Here is a 6,183-nt window from a genome sequence, read left to right as displayed (position 1 = left end):
GTGAAAGAATAAAGTGTATCCGTCTTCACTAAAAGGGAGGAAAAACAAATGAACAAATGAATTGGAACTGATTTTCATGTTGTTTGGCAGCAGTCTCTGGTGATTTCCACAGTTTTGTGGTTCTAATTTATTTTTTCCTATTTCCCACAACATTAGGCAGAGTTGTGTTCCCTCTGCTAAGTTAATTGCTGTTTATACCAGGACAGCATACAGTGTTTTATTCAGCTTATAAAATGACCACTTACCACAGAAACACATTTTGTAACTTTGCTTGTAGCCAGTTTAATTCATGATTATAACAATAACTGACATGTAAACTGGTAACAGTTTAGATTGTACTGCTATGGTTGTGCAATGATATCATATTATTAAAAATATTATCTTGTGCATTTATGTCTAATTTCTCAGAGGTAATGATTTCTTTAGGCAGTTTTTGGTGGTTGTGTTGCATTTAACTGCATCATATGAAAAGGTATTCATACATTTTGTCCGTCGCAATTTACATACATGAAGACTACAATTGGGGCGGCTGTGACTCGTGGGTAGAGCAGTTGTCTATTAACCGGAGGGGCTGTGGTTCGATCCCTGTCTACCCCCAGGCTGCATGTTGAAATGTTGTGTGAATGAGTATGAATGTTATTTATTTTCGGATGTGTAGTTGGCTTAGTATCTCTGCCATCAGTGTGTGAATGGGTAAATGTGATGTAGTGTAGAAGCCTTTTGAGTGGTCGCAAAGACTAGAAAGGCGGTATCCAAATAGAAAGCATTTGCATTTACAAAAAAATATTAGACACACCACAAAGGTGCAAGTTTGAGGCTAGCAACATTTTGCATCTTTCACTCACTCAGCCAGAAACACTGCAAGTGACTTCACTACATGGAGCAGAGCAAGGGATAGCAACAATAGTCTAAACTAAACACAGTGTAATTGATAATAATGGTGTTTAACGGGCACAACAACATTATCTTCAACTAAAACGTTCTACAGTCCACATATTGCATGAAAAACAACATGAATAATATAAATATATAAATAAGAAAAAAATATATTTTGTTGGCACATTGTGACAAGAGAGCAAAGCAACCCAGATGTTCTTTTGAGCAGAACCCCTCAAGCTCTGCCATGGTTGATTCCCTAGACATTCACATCGAGGTCCCTGCAGTATGTGTGAACACCAGATGCAATGTTTGAAGCTATAGAAAGTAGGCACGATATGAGGAAAATCTGCATTGTGCTATAACACTGTCTAAGATTGCAATTATGATAGCCTATGACTTGGGATAAATGAACAAATATTGAAGTGTGCAAATTAGCTGTTTACAGTTCCTATGTCAGCCTGGCTGTCTTCAGGATTAGAATATTTTAAACATAACTAAATATTGTATCTAGAGCAGCAACAGCAAAGTCAATAGTATCTCACTGGAAGCAAATCTAAAATGTCAATGAAATAAAGCATATACCTGACATCAAAATGCTGGTGGATTCACTGCCTTCACTTGCCGCTTATAGAGAGAGGAGGGGCTGGTTTGTCTCAGCCAGCAGCTGAGTTCACAAAAGCTATTTTTTTGCACTTACTTACAGTAACAAGTGTAGTTGTCATCAATTTGAAATATCTTTGCGTTAGCTTTGAGGTTCACTTCACTGTCCCTCTGCTCTGCTGTCCGCTGCATGTGATTGCCTAGCTCAGCCTCAACACAAAGAGCAGGCATATTCATTGCATTTCAGGTCTTTCACAATGTATTTATTGTGCATGTTCATATCACGATGACGATGAAAATACAATTTATACTAATACTAATGGAAATACTGATCTTCAGTGCTGTGCAAAGCATCTCAAGTTACTAAAAATGTCAAATTATTCTAAAGAAAAACAAATAAGCTGTCTTTTCTTAAAGGAGGTGCACACAAACAGATTCCTTCTGTATGCAAATGATATAAAGAAGGCCAAATAATTAATGCAAATGACCTCTAGACGTCATACAAAAACACTCGCTCATGGTTGAGGTTGCTAGGCGACAGTGGCTGGTTAATAACGGTGTACAGTATGAAGGTAGCCGAAAACCCCAATAGATGCTGTTTTTGGCAAGAGTAGTTTTAACACCATGGAGAAGCTGAAAATGCTGTGAAGCGTCACTATGTTTAAGCATCAAAAGTCAGCGTCTTTATTTTGAATGCCAACGGAGCATGAATACACCAATTTTACAGTATTATGTGATGTGCCCAAAAATCGACTCAACATAACAACCCCATGAACAGTATGTCTGAAAAGGCCTGTGCTACACTGCCTGTCTTTGAGCAAAGAGAGACACACATAGAAGGAGAGAAAACTGTGAGCTTTCTCCAAGCACAATATTATGACTTGTCAAACACAGCTGCAACATTAATTATGGCTGGATTCCATTTAGTAAGAGCCATTGTGAAATTGCCAGGGCCTCGCTGTTGTGCATGCTGGTTCACTGACATACTGGCACAGATTTATAAAACTGAGCAATCATTAATGTTATCTGTTACACATGCTCTGGGTCAACATTGGTCTAAATATCTACGAGAAATGCCTGTTTATATAAATAAGTTAGTAACACCAAAAGGCTGCATTAGAGATTGTGACCACTGCAGGGCAGATAGACTTAAACCACAGCACCACAGCTCTTTTATAGTACCAGCTCCTTGTGTTCTCATGACGAGCATGTTAGCAAACTCTTGCCTAACCATCCAGGGGACACAGCAATATGAGCATCCCGTTGGAGTCTTTTTTTCTCATACCTGATAAATGTCTAATAGTCACTCACCTTTTAACTGTGGTTTGATCCTGCCAAATCCTTTGGGTGCCACTAGCTGTCTAGATGACTCTTCACCAGTCCCCTATTTACTTCAGCTCTTGCTAATCCAATTAATTAAGTGTTATCTCTCTCTGAAAACATTTGCAGCTTAAATACACTGCATACAGCAATTGAAAATGTCATAAAAAACAAACCTACATTTAATCTGAAAAATGTCACACGCCAGAAAAGAGAGAACCTCAAGTGAGAAGGCTTCGACTTGGGGTTTGCAGCGAGATGTTGTCACAAATGTCTGGGTTACAATTATGCCCTTGGTCATATTATTGGAACATCACACATGGCTTGAAATGCTAAATTCAGACCACTCCATTTATCTCTCACCTTCTGGACAGTTAAACCTGATCAGGATCGCAGGGGGCTGCAGCCTATACCAACATGCTGCACCCTAAAGAAATGCAGACAGGTAGAACATGCCCTGAGGTACTGTAACTTTGTTGAATGTGTTTCTATCTCTTCTTTATATCCTGGAAAAATAATGAAATCCAAGGTAATTCTTCCAATTAAGATATATGGTTGCAGGCTGACTCAATAATATAAAACATTTCACACTGTTCCCATCTGATTACTGTACTAGAGCTGTTTATGCTCAAGTAATTTTCTTTTCTCCAGAGGCAAATGTATCTCAATGGTGAACTGAAACTGTATTGATGTGCTGTAAACTGAGATAAGGTGTGTGACATCAGCAATTTATATGGCAGGTAGAGGGACAACACAATCAGCTTTGTATTTTTAAGTAGCTCCAACTTTTCAGTTCTTTACTGCAGCCAAAGTGTGAACTGCATGATGTGATGTGTGTGTGTATGAACTTTCGGCCAGACATGTTTGTTACTGTGAAGATAACTGAGTGACAGACAAACAAACATCAAGCTGTGGATAGACTTTAGGTTTAGATTCTGGTCGCACTAATCTTTTTTACTCATGTCATGTCTCGCAAAAGGCTTCTTTTCACTGTCTTTCTCATTTTCTGTTCATATACCGGTGGAGTTGGTCTATTTGCTAGTAAAGTTTAAACTCATTATTTTAACAAAGAAAGTTCCTATGACATTTTGACAGTGCTTTTTGCCACACTCACTGAATATATTGACAAATGCTTGTAAAACAATAGCATTTTTTATACTTTATATATGTGTTCTCATTGAATCTCTCGGTGCTTTGAGAGAATCAACTCTATAAACTGTCAAATATGATGTCAAATGGCCAAAGTGATCATGTAACTGCATGTTTTGTGCAACCAAAAGTAAAAAAAAAAAAAAAAGAAAAGAAAAGCTCAAAGGAAATCAGTTGATATTAATGAAGCAGAGAAAGGTAAGCAAATGTTAATATTTTAAAATCTTAAACCATTAAAAGTTTGGTATTTTCACTTATAATTAAATGATTATCACATTTTCTTTGATTAATTATCTGTTGATCAAATAACTGACTGATCTGTTCTGTGCTACTGGCAAGTAGTGCTGAACTTAAGGTCTTAGAAAAGTATTGTTTCAGAAATACTGGATATATTCTTTCTTCCAGTGTATAAAGCCTCCTGCAACAGAATAGTTTTAGAAAAAAAAAATCCACAACATCATACAGATCTCAGATCAGAGTTATTCATACAGCCTTGATGTCGACCTTAACTTGCACAAGAGAGTTAATGCAAATGAGCCTATTGTCACATTTCTGGTCTGATATTCTAATAGTCTCTCAGAGCAAGTCATTGGGTGGTACTTTGTATGCTTGGCAGATGCAGTATTATGTGGTGTATTGTTCAACAGAATTGTTTTTCTCCTCCTTAATTTAAATACCATATAAGATACACTAATGTAGTGTAAGGCATTGACAAAAAGCATATGGTTAATATGCAAAAGTAAAATGCTCCCCCACAATCATTTACACAGTTTACAATAAGAGACATGTGTTCAGCTATCTGAACTCATTTTGTAATAAATTGCATGCATTAATGACATGCTAAAACTATTTAAAGGTTGAGTGTGTAAGATTTAGTGGCATCTAGTGGTGAGGGTTGTGAATTGCCACCAACTTTACAGTCTACTACTACCCCCTACCCTTTCAAAGAGTACAGTACAAAAGGTGTCCCTTCTAAGACAGCAGAGAGTAGCCAGACAAGAAATGAGGTTTCTTTAGGTATATTTATTTAGATATATATATATATATATATATAAATTAATAATAACAAAATACATTACTGAACGACATTAAAAGAGTCTGCTGACTGCTTGACACACCTCTGAAAGAGCCATCAGAAAACGTTTCCCCTAAATGTTGTCTGTCTGGGGATACTGGGGAATTAGTTAATAGCGTCCGTAGGTTGATAGTTGCGGATTAAACACCGAAACACAAACAGTGTAGCACATGTCGTGATCTGAGAAACATTCGCTGCAGAATCCATTTGTTGAAGAGAGAAAAATAAAGGTTGTCCCGAGGTGGGATTCAACACTCAACCATTGGTTGCAAGTCCTGCACTTTACTGAGCTAACCAAACAACATGTCAGTAGTAGTCAATATTATGACTCATATTCTCATCAATCTAATGGTTGAAAATATTGCTCCGATGCAAAACTTCTTTGCCGACCCCTGCTGTAAATTATTATTACTTCTTCTTCTTTGAACGTATGTATTCAACATAGTGATAAGTGTCTACACTGCCTGAATTCTACCAGAAGTAGAACTAGAAAAACATAGTGATGAAACATGCTCTGTAGTACTGTTTATCAGTTTTTAGCTGCTCTAGAAACATGACGACGCAACGTGGTAATGTCCATGTCCATGTCCATGGACCCGCGGTTATGTAGATATAAATGGCTCATTCTAAGGTTATAAAAACATAATGTTTATTATGTAAAGTCTCACACCACTGACAACATAGTTATGGATCTTATTTTGCATTTTTGTCGATAGATCCTCAGAGATGTAACACACTGAACCTTTTTTAAAAGGATGAAAAGCATCAGTACTGATGTACAACACAGAATATTTAAATCTCATTTCATTAGCTTTTGTTATTTGTTTTTTAGGGGATGTGTGTTTATGTGTGTTTTCTGGGATTTTTTTTCTTTCAAATTGTGCATGCCACATGTGAGGTCTTACAGCTCTTGTCACACTGCCATTTACTGTAATGATTGGCATTTGGTCTTCTCCATCTGTAAATCTCAGTACGGTAATGTTTTCAGAGGCTCATTACCATATATCTTTCCCCCAACTTTCAATTAGGAATATGTTGTCATCTGACCCTCATTTGAAATTTTGTGGAATATGAAACACAGCAGAGATTAGCGTTTAAATGAGGATAAATAGTGCTCTGTCAAAACTCAACAACAACAGGTAGTCAGTATATCCAAATAA

This window comes from Micropterus dolomieu, linkage group LG05 (genome assembly GCF_021292245.1).
Source record: "Micropterus dolomieu isolate WLL.071019.BEF.003 ecotype Adirondacks linkage group LG05, ASM2129224v1, whole genome shotgun sequence".
NCBI classification, from domain to species: Eukaryota; Metazoa; Chordata; class Actinopteri; order Centrarchiformes; family Centrarchidae; genus Micropterus; species Micropterus dolomieu.
Note: the sequence above shows the minus strand (reverse complement) of the source record.